The sequence below is a fragment of the Silene latifolia genome, chromosome 9, assembly GCF_048544455.1.
Source record: "Silene latifolia isolate original U9 population chromosome 9, ASM4854445v1, whole genome shotgun sequence".
Lineage (NCBI taxonomy): Eukaryota > Viridiplantae > Streptophyta > Magnoliopsida > Caryophyllales > Caryophyllaceae > Silene > Silene latifolia.
The window spans coordinates 20,799,079-20,814,356 of NC_133534.1; positions in this window are offsets into that span (position 1 = coordinate 20,799,079).

Genomic DNA, 15,278 nt, shown 5'->3' on the forward strand with positions numbered 1-15,278 from the left:
GTATGCTAGAAGAATTGCTATCGAGCCGTAACCCCGATTACCTCGGCAACTTGCCGAGAGCGACGGGGACACAACGACCGGTATGCTAGAAGAATCGCTATCGAGCCGTAACCCCGATTACCTCGGCAACTTGCCGAGAGCGACGGGGACACAACGACCGGTATGCTAGAAGAATTGCTATCGAGCCGTAACCCCGATTACCTCGGCAACTTGCCGAGAGCGACGGGGACACAACGACCGGTATGCTAGAAGAATTGCTATCGAGCCGTAACCCCGATTACCTCGGCAACTTGCCGAGAGCGACGGGGACACAACGACCGGTATGCTAGAAGATTTGCTATCGAGCCGTAACCCCGATTACCTCGGCAACTTGCCGAGAGCGACGGGGACACAACGACCGGTATGCTAGAAGATTTGCTATCGAGCCGTAACCCCGATTACCTCGGCAACTTGCCGAGAGCGACGGGGACACAACGACCGATACGCCAGAAGAAATGCTATCGAGCCGTAACCCCGATTACTTCGGCAACTTGCCGAGAGCGACGGGGACACAACAACCGGTATGCTAGAAGAAATGCTATCGAGCCGTAACCCCGATTACCTCGGCTACTTGCTGAGAGCGACGGGGACACTTCGGTCAATACATCAAAGATGTTACACAGTTGAGATATACATTCAAACTGCCTCGGCCATACCAAAGGTAAAAACGAAGGCACTCAATTAATAACACAAGGAGACAAACAAAGAATTGTGAACAAAGCCCCGGCCAAGCCAAAGGCCAATAGGACAAACTTTGTTAAAAAAAAAAAAAAAAAAATTGAAAGAAGAATACAGACGACGGCCGTCCCCATAGGAGTAAGCCTAAACACAACCTACCAAGAAAGTTTTTACAAACGAGGAAAAGAAAAGCAAAAGGTTACAAGCATATCAATTGAAGCGCCAAAAGTTGGCAGGGAGGAAAGGCTCAATAGTTGGCCCCCGAACAGCTAAAGCTATCCGAGATGCCGGGTGAGTCTGGTGACGACCGCCCGTCTCCCTATGCCTGTTGCTGCCCTCCATCAGAGGCAGCAGCATTTTCGGTGGCTGGCTTAAGAGAAGGCTCGACATTTTTAAGCGTCGTTAGCCTCTCAGCCTCCTTTTCAGCCTCCTTTGCATCATAGGCCGCCTTGGCCAACGCTATCTGAGCCGCCTTCGCCGCCTCCGCCTTCTCCGCAGCCGCTGCTTCCGCAAAGATCGCCATCTCATCCAAGAGCTGGTCAAACTTATCCCACGGGAAGGAGCCGTCGGGGATGAGCCTTCTGATTGCCTCCCTGGTCGCCTCCTCGGCCTGGTCCCGGAATTGGACGCACATTTTAGGGAGGAGATCATCTTGGAGCATTTCAATATCCTTCTCTTTTTGAGCAAGGATAGCCTGTGTGTCCCTGAGCGCCTCCGTCTGCTTCTGGAACAGATCCTCCCACTCGTCCCTCTTGGCAACCACAGCGTCGTAGGCGCCCTTATATCTGTCCCGCTCCTCCATCATCTTGGCCGTGGCGCCATCAGCATCCTCAACTTTGGCCCTCTCGGCCCTCAGCAGCTTCTCAGCTTCCTCCACACGCTTCTCGGCAGCAAGGAGATCCCGCTTAGCCTTCCCAGTTTCCCCCCTCGCAGCAGAGAGATCAAGCTTAAGCTTTGCGATCAGTGGCCCAGATTGGGTCATGGTCCTTTCCTGCTCCATGACGTGGGAGCCGGCTAGACGGATCCACTTCCCCAACCTCTTATATATTCTCTCACCCTCCGCCACGAGCTCGGTGGGAGGAATTTCCTGAGCTGAGGAGTCAACGGTGACATTTCTATCACCCGCCTTCTCAATAACCTTCTCGTGCTTCCACGATTGCCGTTCATCGTAACGCCGCCGCCGATGGTGGATCTACAAAAAATTTACACAGGGCATCCATGTCACCGTGCATTGACACATCAGAAAGTCTGTCATCGGGAATGTCCAACGAACCGGCTAAATCCGAACCACAAGTTAGATCCGTACCAGTTTGGACCCTCTTAGTTGGAGGGCTGGCTGAGGCAGGCTTCTCCCCGGCAACGGTGGAAGCGGACGGCGGCCCTTTTCTCTTCTTCGGAGAAGGATCCTTAGCAACGGTCACCACCCCCTCAGTGATATTGATGACCTCCACATGGTCCTTTTGGACCACTGGGGTCAAGGAGGGAGTTGGCATTGATACTACCGCCGACTTGGACGCTGCCTTCTTTGATCTCTTCGGCACGCCACCGAGAACCCGTGCTTGGGCCGTCTCCTGATCCAACGCCCTCGTCTACTTGACCATGAGTTCGTTAGGGGCCAGTCGGCGATCACGCGCTTCAGCCGTAGGATGACGCTTGAGAACCTTCCCGTCCTTATCAAGCCCTAGCCTCTCCAAGTCTTTCTCAGACAGATCCTGACCAAACCGATCTGCAAGAAATCAGACAAGAGTTACATAAAGGAAGTAAGAAAGCTCTAAACAGGAACATAACAAGCAAAGGTGGGCCTCACACCGACCCTACTCACCACGGCTGAGGGCCGGTATGAGGCCGACGCGGCATAGCAGCTCGTCCTGAAGAATAATCTGAGTTGGGGGCAGCCATCCCTTCTCAGCATCAAACAGCCGCATTGCCCGCCTCTCGTCCGCAGTAAGAGGGACCAACGAAGCGTCCATCTTGACCTTGCTACCCCGGAAGATATACTTCTCATACTCTTCCCGGGTCTCACACCGCAAGTAAACGGGGCTCTGGAAAGACCGAGGCAATGGGTAGTCCTCCGGCACTTGGACGTACACCCATCGCCCTTGCCAGTCTTTGCAAGAAGTAAGCTTGTTCACGGAGACATATCCTGGCTCCGTCTGCACGCTGTACCACCCCACCTTTCGGGCGATTGACGGCCGAAGACTATGAAGTCGGCGGAATAAGTTAACCGTAGGGATCTCCCCTTTAAAGAGACAGAGCCACACAAAGCCGACTATCGTCCTCATGGCCAACGGATGCAGTTGGGCCACGGCAAGGTTCATAGCTTTGATGATGGCCATGACGTGTTCGTTCAAAGGAAACCGAAGCCCATACTCCAAGTGCCTGATGTACACGCCGATATGACCCGGGGGAGGGCAACAGACCACCTGACCCTCCTCAGGGATAACAATTTTATACCCCTCACCGAAGGAGAAATGATCTCCGAAAAGAGTCTCTCCGGAACAGCTTGCGAATTTGTTTGTCCAGACACGGTCGAGGCCAGTCCTGCAGGCCTCACCATGATCCGGGATGGTCGTCCTCTCACCATCAATAGGAGTCCTCTCATCATCATCATCAGCATCATCCTCATCCTCCCCTTCCTCCGGAATGGACAGGCCAACTACGGGAGAAGGAGACCTAGGGCCCCCAAACCTTAGCGGGATGGCATCTAGTATCCCCTCATCGTCAAGACGCGACGGGGAACCCCCCGGCGCAGAAGTACTAGTCCCGGCATCAGCAGAAGACATGTTCACAACAATTACTAACGAAATAAGAGATGAAAATTTCGTTTGTTTACCTTAAAAGAAAAAACACTCGCCGGATCAAAGACTCTGAAGATTGGAAGAAAAAGGAAGCCCTTGAAAGTTTAGAAAGATGAAGATTTTGGAGAAAATTTGAGAAAATGAAATTGGTGGCCAAAATCACGAAAAAACTGCCCTATTTATAGAAAAAAAAGCCCATGAAGAAGGACCAATCAGAGCACAGCCCATGAAGCGTCAGCCAATCAGCGAGCAGACACGTGTCGGACATGCAATCACGGAATGTCAATCGTCGCAACAGTTAAACGTCAATCAATGCAACAGTGACCAAGCGTCTTCAACACGCCCATTCACATCTCTTCGACTATTCATCTTCCTCAACAAATTCCTAGGTATCTGGTCTCCGCCGGCCACCGATCAACCAAGCCAGGAAGCACCGGCCGGGGGCAATCAAAAACAACCGGCACTCTCAGCCCTGGTCTCGGCCAGCGTCATATTCTTTTCCACATCGGATGCCCTTTACGCATCCATGTGGAGGGGGGATATGGTACGGCCTAAACAAGAACCAGGCCGCAGTAGAAGAAGCCGACACAATGGAAGCCGATACAGAAAAATTTTCTGAAATTACTTGTGCAGAATATATGCTCAACGTACATCGGAGCCCATACCACGGCATAGACTACGCTGGGGGCAAATTGATGGGGCATATTCTGCACCGTTGACCAAGTCAACATACTGAGCAAGGTCAGAGACATCCACAGCAAAGTCAACATATCAGACAGCCTAGCCGATGCAATCCGTCAGCCTGTCACCTGGGTCTCGGCCTGGCACCTAGCTAGCCGGGACACATATCCGCGTACTCATATCCAAGACCCTCGGTCGGCCTGCCATAGGTCCATCGGCCGAGGGTAGAACGGTCTTTCCACCTGCTAGCCACTTGGCCACTTGGCCACTACGTGACAAAAGGTGAAAGTCTATAAATACTCCTCAACCTTCATTGAGGAGAGGATCCACAAATTAACCTAATAACCACTATTCATCTGGTAACATCTTCCTTATCTCTCTACAATACACGTTTAGCCAAGTAACAACAACTTACCTCTCTAAGTTTACTGACTTGAGCGTCGGAGTGAGTACGCTCGGCCAAAGCCGAGCCCTCAGTTTGTTCATCGTTTCAGGAGACCACAAGGAGGATTCAAGCAAAGACATCGTTCTACAAAGCTACGAGTGGTAACAAATATCTGCTCTGGAATTACACCCGGAACAAGCTTAATAGAGTCCTTATGTCATGGAATGATAAATGACAAGCTTGGTTACGCGTCTAAATAATCACTTAACGCCTAAAACTGAGTTTAATTGACCGAAAATAAAGTTTAGGGGTAAACTTAGTCATAAAGAAAACAATTAGGGGTATTATGTATGTTTTAAAAAATGTAGGGGTACCATGTAGAAAGTCAAAAAATTGAGACGTACTTAAACACCGATCCTCTGAACTTCAGATCTTAACATCGCACAGTGACAAAAACAAGTTATTATATATGCGGAATACCCGGTTTTTCACTCAAGAATGAAGCACCTTGCCTTATCGCTTCACTTTGTTCGAGAACAAATTCAACTACGAACCATCCGGGCAATGACGAAGCTAAGGCATGGCCAATTGGGCCATGGCCCGGGTGATAATTTCAGGCTCAAGTACTGAACAGTAGTAATAATAAACATCATTGACTATAGTGTCGGAGGGGTAGAAACTTCATGCAATTGTGACCTCAGTCTATGAAGTCTTGAGTTCGACTCCAGGAACTGTTGTTTTTTTTGGATTTGTTATTTGCTTCTTTCTTTTTCTTCACAATTTTTCTTATATAGCCTAGATTATAGTAGATTTTATATACTATGTCCCTTGACCTATTATATTTTTAACTTTTAAGTCAACAAGGATTCTTGTAATGCGAAAGTAGGAAACCGTTTTATATCATTGGGAAAAGATCGTTATTTAGCAAACACATTACCATTAGTGATTGTTTTATGAGCGCCTTTCATTTAATAAATCAGGCCTTTCTCAAAGCTATTTCAGTCTCACCATAATTTATAATAGCACCGTCTATTATCATTTATGTTTTGATTTGTTTCATCATGTAAATAGAAAATGCTCTACAAAAGATGGATAAATGAGAATTAAATCAGACCGTTTTTTATTTATAATAGAACCGTCTATTACATGAAAAAAATATTAATTTGTAGGTTTCGTATATCTTAATCTAGAAATTCTAAAAAACATCGAAAATGCTAAAGTAATGGTACGAGGTCTAGGATAAATGAGTATCGGCGTCGACAAAGTGAAAAGCGGCCCCGGTCATTATTTTACCCTAGCTTCGTCCCTGCATCCGGGTTCAACATATTGCAAGCAAAGACCAACAAGTTGATGCCTTAACAAAACTGCTACATCGTACCCGCTCCCATGAACTACGACTCAAGATTAGACTCTTGCCATGCACATCCAACTTGCGGGGGCATATTGAGAATATACAAACCAATAATTCAGACAATCAATCGGAATCACAATCCCATGAATCAAGCAATCATTGATGTGTTTACATTGTAAATATAGAGAGCATTATATTAGGAATCAATTAGCATAAATCATGGAATTTCTTGCCTTATTTTCTCGATGGCAAGGCATTTCAGGTACCTGATTTGGTCAAAGTAGCTTATTTAACAAAAATTTCAGGTACCTTATTTTTTTTGTACGCGTTCGTAAGTAGCCTATTTAACCAAATAAGCTACCTGAAATGAAATGTTACCTAGAGTAGCATTTGAGATTTCATGTATCTGATTTGCTTTGATTTTTCGTTTTTACCCTTAAATTTATACTATTAAGTAATTATCATATCCTTTTACGTCATTTTATCAAAATCAGTTACCTTTTCAGTTAGTTTGTCAAACACTTTTTTATATAATCAGCTACTTATCAGTTCCTAATTTCCATCTACCTTATCAATTACCTTTTCAGATTTCAGTTAGTTTTTCAGTTTTCAGCTACCTTTTCAGTTTTCAGCTACGTTTTCAGTTAATTTTACCAAACAAAGCCTTTGTACTATATAATATACATACATTTTATAATGTAATTATTCACTAAATTGTATAAACATTTACATATAAGAATTTGTGTATAAACAATGAAAAGAATGTCATATTGATAGTTGTGACTTGTGAGAACAAAATTACTCCCTCCATTCAACTCCACATTACAAGTTTCTCTTTTGTACACTATTCACAAATGTACATTCAATATTTCAATGTCGATTTTCTCTCGATATATAAGTGAAAATATATTCATGTGATATCTTATTTGATTCGCCTTTAGGGGTACATTAAGAATATCTAACTTTTATAATTTTGGGTCTTTTACCAAAATGACCATTACATTAAAAGTATTTTCCAATATAACACCATTATGCAAAACTATTTCTCAAACTAACCATTAATACTTGATTAATCATTAAATTCAATATAAATATTTCTTCTTACATTTTGTTCCTCTCTCTTTGCTTCATTTCCTCCTCTCTTGGTACACACAATTGCACAAACTTTGAATTTCAGCTTCTGTAAAACTACTACCGTATTTTCATCCATAAATTACTACCTATGCTAACTATAATAACAAGAAAGCATGAACTATTATTCCATTTCGGTAATGATATGATTAAATAGGTTAATTATCCATCCATAACAATAATACCTCAATGATTATATAACAATATGCTCGATGTCTTGCAATGCTATGAAAATTGCTAAAATATGTAAGCATCTTTACTCAATTTGTAAATAAGAAAATCTTAATAATAAATCAAGGTTAAGAATTGTCAAATTTTGATTGATAAAACAAGCTGAACTTCAAGAAAGAGAAAAATTGAGGTGTATGGAGTGAATTACAGGTATGATTATGCGGAGAAAAAGGTAGATATCAGATTCCTCAAAAACTTGATCGATAAATTAAATTTAAAAACTAATGTAAGATGGTTAATATAATATTGACACAATGATTTTTTTGGGGGGAAAATTTGACAATTTGAGTTAGTTTTTGTAAGATTTAGGGTCCGTTTGGATACAATTTTAGGAGGGAAGGGGAGGGGAGGAGGAGTGAGGGGAGGTGAAGGGAGGGGAGAGAAGGGGAGGGCAAATGGGATGTGGATGTTTGGATAATAAAAATTATGAAGGGAAATGGAAGGGGAGGAAGGAGGGAGATGAAGAATGGATGGAGGATTGAAGAATGTTTGTATGAAACCAGGTGCTGCCATACTGAAGAAGAAGACAGACCTGATGATGGAGCTCTCACAAGCACAGACCCTGACTCACTGCACCTGACTGTAGATAATAGTAGGTTCTAGATGGCCATTGTACAGCTGGCTTAGTTGACTAGGTGTAACTAACTTTGACCGAGTTTGTTACTAAGTTTGTTACAATTCTGTTAGCATTAGTTTGTATATAAATGTATCCTGTAACAGATTTTGATTAAGTTAATACAATCAATCACAATTTTAATTTAGCTTTCTCTCTCATAATTCTCTCACTAAATTCTCTTAGATATTTTCATATTCAAAGCTTCATAATATTCATCAATGGCGACTGCAAGCTTCATCAATGGCGGTCTATTAGCTTACTCTGTCCATTTTCACATGGTATCAGAGCAGGACTAGCCTGCCTCTGCTTATTTTCCTTTTACTTCCGCATATTAACTCTGATTTTACATTCCTTTGTTGTTTTTCTTTTCCGTAACTTTGATCAAATCAATTGTGTTTCATTTTCTTCTTTGTTCATCAAATTCGCGTCTTTTTACTCTATTAATCAAAGTATGACGAATGAGACTGTAACTTCTGATGCTTCATATAGCAATCCTCATGATGATCCTATGTTCTTATCAAATTCTGACTCGCCTGGAATGGAGTTAGGCAACACGAAGTTTTCTGGTAAAAATTTCATGTCCTGGAGCAGGTGTGTGGTTATGGCGTTAGGAACCAAAAATAAGCAAGGTTTCTTAACTGGAGCTGTGACTATGCCTGCATTGACCTCCCCAAAGTATTCTCAGTGGATCAGATGTGATTATATGGTCCGTTGCTGGTTATTGAACTCCATTGATCAAGATCTCAAGGAGAATTTCATCTCTTGTAAGTCTGCTAAGAGTTTATGGACTGATCTTTGTGAGAGGTATGGACAATCAAATGCTCCTTTACTTTTCCAATTAAAGAAAGAATTGAGAAATATTTCACAAGGTAATGATTCAGTTGTTGAATATTTTACTAAATTGAAACGTCATTGGGATGACATTGATGAGTTAGAAGCAATACCTGAATGTAATTGTGGTGCTATGGAGAAGTGTTCTTGTAATCTGTATAAGAAAATGCTTGATTTGTCAGTAAGAGAGAAGGTCCTCAATTTTCTCATGGGATTAAGTGATGCTTATGAACATCCTAGGTCTAATATCCTTGCTATGGATCCTTTACCACTTCTTAACAAGGTTTATTCCATCATACAACAAATAGAGAGTCAAAAGTTGATTTCTCACATAGTCAGTCCTTCACAAGATGTCAGTGCATTAAATGCGTCTAGAGCTACTGGTCAAAGTAAGGGTCCCTGGAATGTATGGAAAAGAGATGATAAAAAGGAAGAAAAGAAGACTAAGGTTGATGATAGATGGTGCTATCATTGTAACAAGAAAGGTCATCTTCCTGAGTCTTGCTTTATTAAGTTCCCTGAGTTAAAGGCTAAGTATTTAGCCAGGTTTTCTCGCTAATCTTTCTTTGGTGGACCTATGTTTAGCCTTGACCTACTCAAGATTTTCAGTATCCTCGCTACTCCTTCTACTTCACAATATGGTGCTCAGTATGCTCCACAAAGACAGTCGAGTCAAAATCGGCAAGGTTTTGTGGCTCTGCACGTTTCAACAGGGTTCTCCATCGGTTATCAACAAAGAAGATGCTCTTCCGCAGTTACACCAAGACAGTTTGATCTGCCATCTTGATCGCTCTTTACAATCACATGATGCAAATACAACAGGCCAAGAATGATTCTCCTGTTGATTATTCTGATGCTTCTGTGAACTTTGCAGGTATCACTCTTGCTAATCAAAAGGCTTGTGATACTTGTAAAGATGCTTGGATTATAGATTCTGGTGCTACTGACCACATGACTGGTCATAAGCACTATTTTGATTGTTTGCAATTACTTAGAAAGCCAGTCTTAATAGGCTTACCTGATGGTTCTTCTCAGTTAGTCACATATGGAGGTCATATTACACTAGAATCTGGCATTAAATTGCATAATGTCTTATACGTTCCTGCATTCAAGCATAATTTGCTATCAGTAGGCAAACTATTATCTACCACTCAATTGCTAATTCAGTTCTTTGTGCATAAATGTGTGATCCAGGACCCTGCTTCTAGCATTCCTGTTGGTGTTGGTTTACAAGAAAGAGGCCTGTACAAGCTCAAGCATAGAGTTGCAAGGTTCTCAGTTGATAATAATGCAATAGCTACTGCTGCTAGTTGTTCTTGTTCTAGTTTTGATAATTGTAATAAACATAATAATGTAGTTCTTTTACATGCCAGACTAGGGCACACTTCATTGTCTAAAATGCAACATATTGATGTTGTTCCTTGTAAAGACATGAAGCACTATGATTGTGAGACTTGTTTACAAGCTAAGATTCATAGGTTACCATTTGCCAGAAGTATTCATAGGGCAGACTGTAAGTTTGCACTTGTTCATGTTGACCTTTGGGGTCCTTATAAAATAGCTTCTGTTACTGGTGCACACTATTTTTTCACTATTGTAGATGATTATACTAGAGTGACTTGGACTTTTCTACTAAAATTCAAGACTCAAGTAGCATCTATTTTGGATAATTTCCTAGCTTAGGTAGAGAATTTTTACAATTCTTCTGTCAAAGTGATAAGAAGTGATAATGGTACTGAAATCATCCAAGATACTTGTTTAGGACTTCTAGCTAAAAGAGGTATACTTCATCAAAAGAGTGTACCAGGGGTACCTCAGCAAAATGGTAGGGTTGAAAGGAAGCATAGGCATTTGATTGAGACTGCTAGAGCTATGATGTTACATGCTAAACTACCTAAAAGATTTTGGGGAGAAAGTGTTTTGACTGCTACATACATCATCAATAAACTTCCTTCACCAGTACTCGGGTGGAAGACCCCTTATGAGGTTTTATTTGGCAAAATACCCACTTATGAGGAGCTTAGAACTTTTGGATGTTTATGTTATGCTCCCATTAATTCCTTGACTAAGGATAAGTTTGCTCCCAAAGGGAGGAGGTGTATGTTCATTGGGTATCCTTTTGGGCAAAAAGCATACAAGTTATTTGATCTTGATAATCATAAAATATTTGTAAGTAGAGATGTTGTTTTTCTGGAAGACAAATTTCCTTTTCATAATCATAATGAAAATTCAAGCACAGATCCTTACATTTTTCCTGCTCATTCTATTGATGATGATGAGCCAAATTCTATTTCCTCTCCTAATTTGAATTCTCATACAGACATATTACCAAATAATACAGCAAGTATCTCACCTACTCCTAATACTAATTCTCCTATTTCTACTAATAATACACATAATAGAAATCTTACTACCAATTCACTGGTTTCCAATCATACATCTGCTGCACCACCTGTAACCAGACAGTCTGCCAGGCCTAAGACTCTTTCTTCCAGGTTACAGGGGTTTGTTGTCCCTCCCAAGATCCAGAGCATTATACAGAAGGATTCTGTTGATGCCAGCAATAATCAGTCTGTTCAGGCAGCTTCCTTGAATGCTGTCATCCAAACATTTGAGCCTTCCTCTTATGGTCAAGCAAAGGGAGATCCTAACTGGGTGTTAGCCATGTCCAAGGAGCTTCAAGCATTGGAAGATAATGGAACTTGGGAACTTGTTCCTTTGCCTGCTGGTTTCAAGGCTATAGGTTCAAAATGGGTATACAAGGTCAAATTTAGACCTGATGGGAGTGTAGAAAGACATAAAGCCAGGCTTGTGGCTAAAGGATATAGTCAAGTAGAAGGTAAAGATTACAAACACACCTTCTCCCCTGTTGCCAAGTTTGTGACAGTGAGAATATTCTTGGCAGTGGCAGCAACTAGACAGTGGAGAATCCATCAGCTAGACATTAATAATGCATTTCTTCATGGCTTCTTAGATGAAGAAGTATACATGCTGCCACCAGAAGGATACAATAAAGCATTGCCAGGGCAGGTATGCAAACTGAAGAGATCCTTGTATGGTCTCAAACAAGCATCAAGGCAATGGAACATTGAGCTCACAAAACTCCTTCTATCCCATCAGTTTATTCAATCTAAAAGTGATTACTCCTTGTTCATGAGAAAAGAGAATGATCTTGTGACTATAGTGCTTGTATATGTAGATGATCTTCTCATTACTGGTAATCACCTCAGTTTTATAGCCACTCTCAAGAAATCCCTGGATCAGGCCTTCACTATTAAAGATCTTGGATTCATCAGATACTTTCTGGGCTTAGAAGTTTTGCAGACTGCAGAGGGCATATTGTTAAACCAGAGAAAATATGTTCTGGACATCCTCAAAGATACAGGATTGCAAGATGCAAAATCTGCTGATTTTCCTTTACCAAGGGGACTGCATTTAACCACTGATGAAGGTGTTCCTCTTCCTGATCCAGAAATATACAGACGACTGGTTGGCAGGTTGTATCTTAATCTCACTAGGCCTGACTTGTCATATGCTATACAACACCTTAGCCAGTTTTTGAGTGTGCCTAGAGAACCTCATTTTCAGGCTGCACTTCATGTAGTAAGATACCTTAAAGGTACTGTTGAGGCTACACTCTTTTATCCTGCAAACAACACCCTTAACTTAAAAGCTTTTTGTGATGCTGATTGGGGAACTTGCAAGTTCAGTTGTAGGTCCTTAACTGGTCATTGTGTATTCCTAGGTGATTCACTTATTTCATGGAAAACAAAAAAAACAAAAAACCGTTTCAAAAAGTTCTGCAGAGTCAGAGTATAGAGCTATGTCTTACACAGCTTCAGAGATTGTTTGGGTACAAGGTCTGCTGCAGGATTTTGGTGTCACTGTTCCTCTTCCCATTCAGCTTAATTGTGACAATAAAGCGGCCCAGCACATTGCAGCAAATCCAGTGTTCCATGAGCGTACCAAGCACATCAATATAGATTGCCATTATATACGAGAAAGAATTCAGGAGGGTTTAATTTGTACAAATCATGTCAAATCTAGTCTTCAGCTAGCTGATCATATGACAAAGCCCTTGGGGACTCAACAGCACCAATTTTTATCCTCCAAGTTGGGATTGCATTTCACTCCCTTTCATGCGCATCCAACTTGAGGGGGGGCTATGAAACCAGTCTTTGCGCCATCGAAGAAGAAGAAGAGACACGATGATGGAGCTCTCACAAGCACAGACTCGACTCACCGCACTTTTTTGTTGTAGATAATAGTAGGTTCTAGATGGCCATTGTACAGCTGGCTTAGTTGACTAGGTGTAACTAACTTTGACCGAGTTTGTTACTAAGTTTGTTACAATTCTGTTAGCATTAGTTTGTATATAAATGTATCCTGTAACAGATTTTGATTAAGTTAATACAATCAATCACAATTTTAATTTAGCTTTCTCTCTCATAATTCTCTCACTAAATTCTCTTAGATATTTTCATATTCAAAGCTTCATAATATTCATCAATGGCGACTGCAAGCTTCATCAATGGCGGTCTATTAGCTTACTCTGTCCATTTTCACAGTTTGTGGTATAATAAGAGTCCAAATAATGTTTTCTTTCCAAATCTTGCCACCTTTGGAAAGATTATAGTTTATTCTATAAGAGGGAAAATAAGTCCTCTTATTTCTCTTCCTTTCCATTTCCTTTCTTCCATATTTTTTATCCAAACAAAGGAAATTAAATTCCTCCCTTTCCCTCCCCTCCCCTTCTCTCCAATTCCTTCAATCCAAACGGACCCTTAATGTCTAATTGACAACAATGGTTAGTTTGGTAAATAGTTTTATAAGATGGTTATTTTAGAAAATATTTTTGACATAATGGTCGTTTTGGCAAAAGACCTTATAATTTATGGAAATACGTAGCTAAAAATATTTAGCACGTAAAACACGCGTTAACAAACGTGAAAAAACAAACTTGTAATGTGGAATTGAAGGGAGGGGGTATTACAGAAGTGTTTTGCTTTAGCCACGTGATTAAGTATCATGGATTCATGGTTCATGACTATCCTATAGACCTACACCCATTTAATAGCACTGATTATTGTTAATTACCGTGCATTATATAATTGTGTGTAGGGATGGCAGTGGGTCGGGGACCCGACCCAGACCCTGAGGGTCGGACCCTAACGGGTCGGGTATGGGTCTCATTTTTTCAGACCCAATGGGTATGGGTCGGGTATGGGTCTTAAGAAAATATTTCGGGTTCGGGTCCGGGTCTAAGTTATGAGACCCATACCCGACCCTTAGACCCTTTATTAAAGAAAAAAAATAAAAATTACAACTTTTCTGAATTCATACTGGTGTAGAAACCCAACTAAAGTCTCTTTCTCTTCCCTCATCCCATAAAGTGATAAAACCCAACCAAACTCTTCTGACAATACCACCACTCCACCACTGACACAAGAAAACCACCACCACAACTCTTGTGATAGGCGCGGCAACTTGCTCTCTAATAGCCGGCGACCGACAACCACCATTAACGGCAGATTAATAAACTCATAATGTTAAAGTAGTATGATTTTTTTTTTTTTTAATATTATACCCCATATTTGTTAATCTTGTTATTCTTAAAGTGGTGAAACTCGGACCCGGGTAGACCAGCAGACCCTACCCTTACCCATAGGGTCCGGGTATGGGTCCTCAAATTTTAGACCCTTGCGGGTCTGGGTCGGGTACGGGTCCAAAGGAAAAATCTCGGGTCGGGTCCGGGTCTAGGCGGACCCTACCCAGACCCTACCCATTGCCATCCCTAATTGTGTGTGTCCACAACTCGACAGCAGGTATATAACGCAATGCATGGCCAATGAAGCTTGGTTAGACGAGACAAGCTTTTTGCTACTTTTTAGGCAGTAGGCATTCTATCGATCGATCTTAGTGATGTAGGCATTCTATCGATCGATCTTTAGTGATGTAGATATGCCGTTCTTAAACGAGAATTGTTATACATCAGTCCTCCACAAAATAATAAACTACATAATGCTCTATGATTATGCGAGTTTCAAATTAGGCGGTAAAGTACTATTGCATTTGGGTATAATTTAACACGGCTGAGTCGAGTCAAGTGGCCTATCAAACGGGTCAGGATAGTGGGTTTTAGGTTCGGTTATTCCAGGTTCGAGTAAAATAGAGGTAGTTTTGGGTCATGTTAGGGTTAGAAATGGGTCAAATTAACGTCTTTTTATAAATATTTATTTTCTTAATTTTCATCATAAAGAAATATTTTGTGTTAATTTTTATAATTATTTAATTTGTGATATTAGTAAGACTAAGCGTATTTTGGCTAATATATTCAATATTGCAAATTTTTTTTTTTTTGAAAACCCATAAGGGTAAATTATTATATTGCAATTTTAGGCGGATTTAGACAATATATTGCAATTTTATACGGTATAAAGTATTGGATTGATCGGTTGATACACGTACGTGGCAAATAGTGACTATATTTACATGCTAATCATTTGATTAATTAATTATTTGGTAAAACTATGCGTT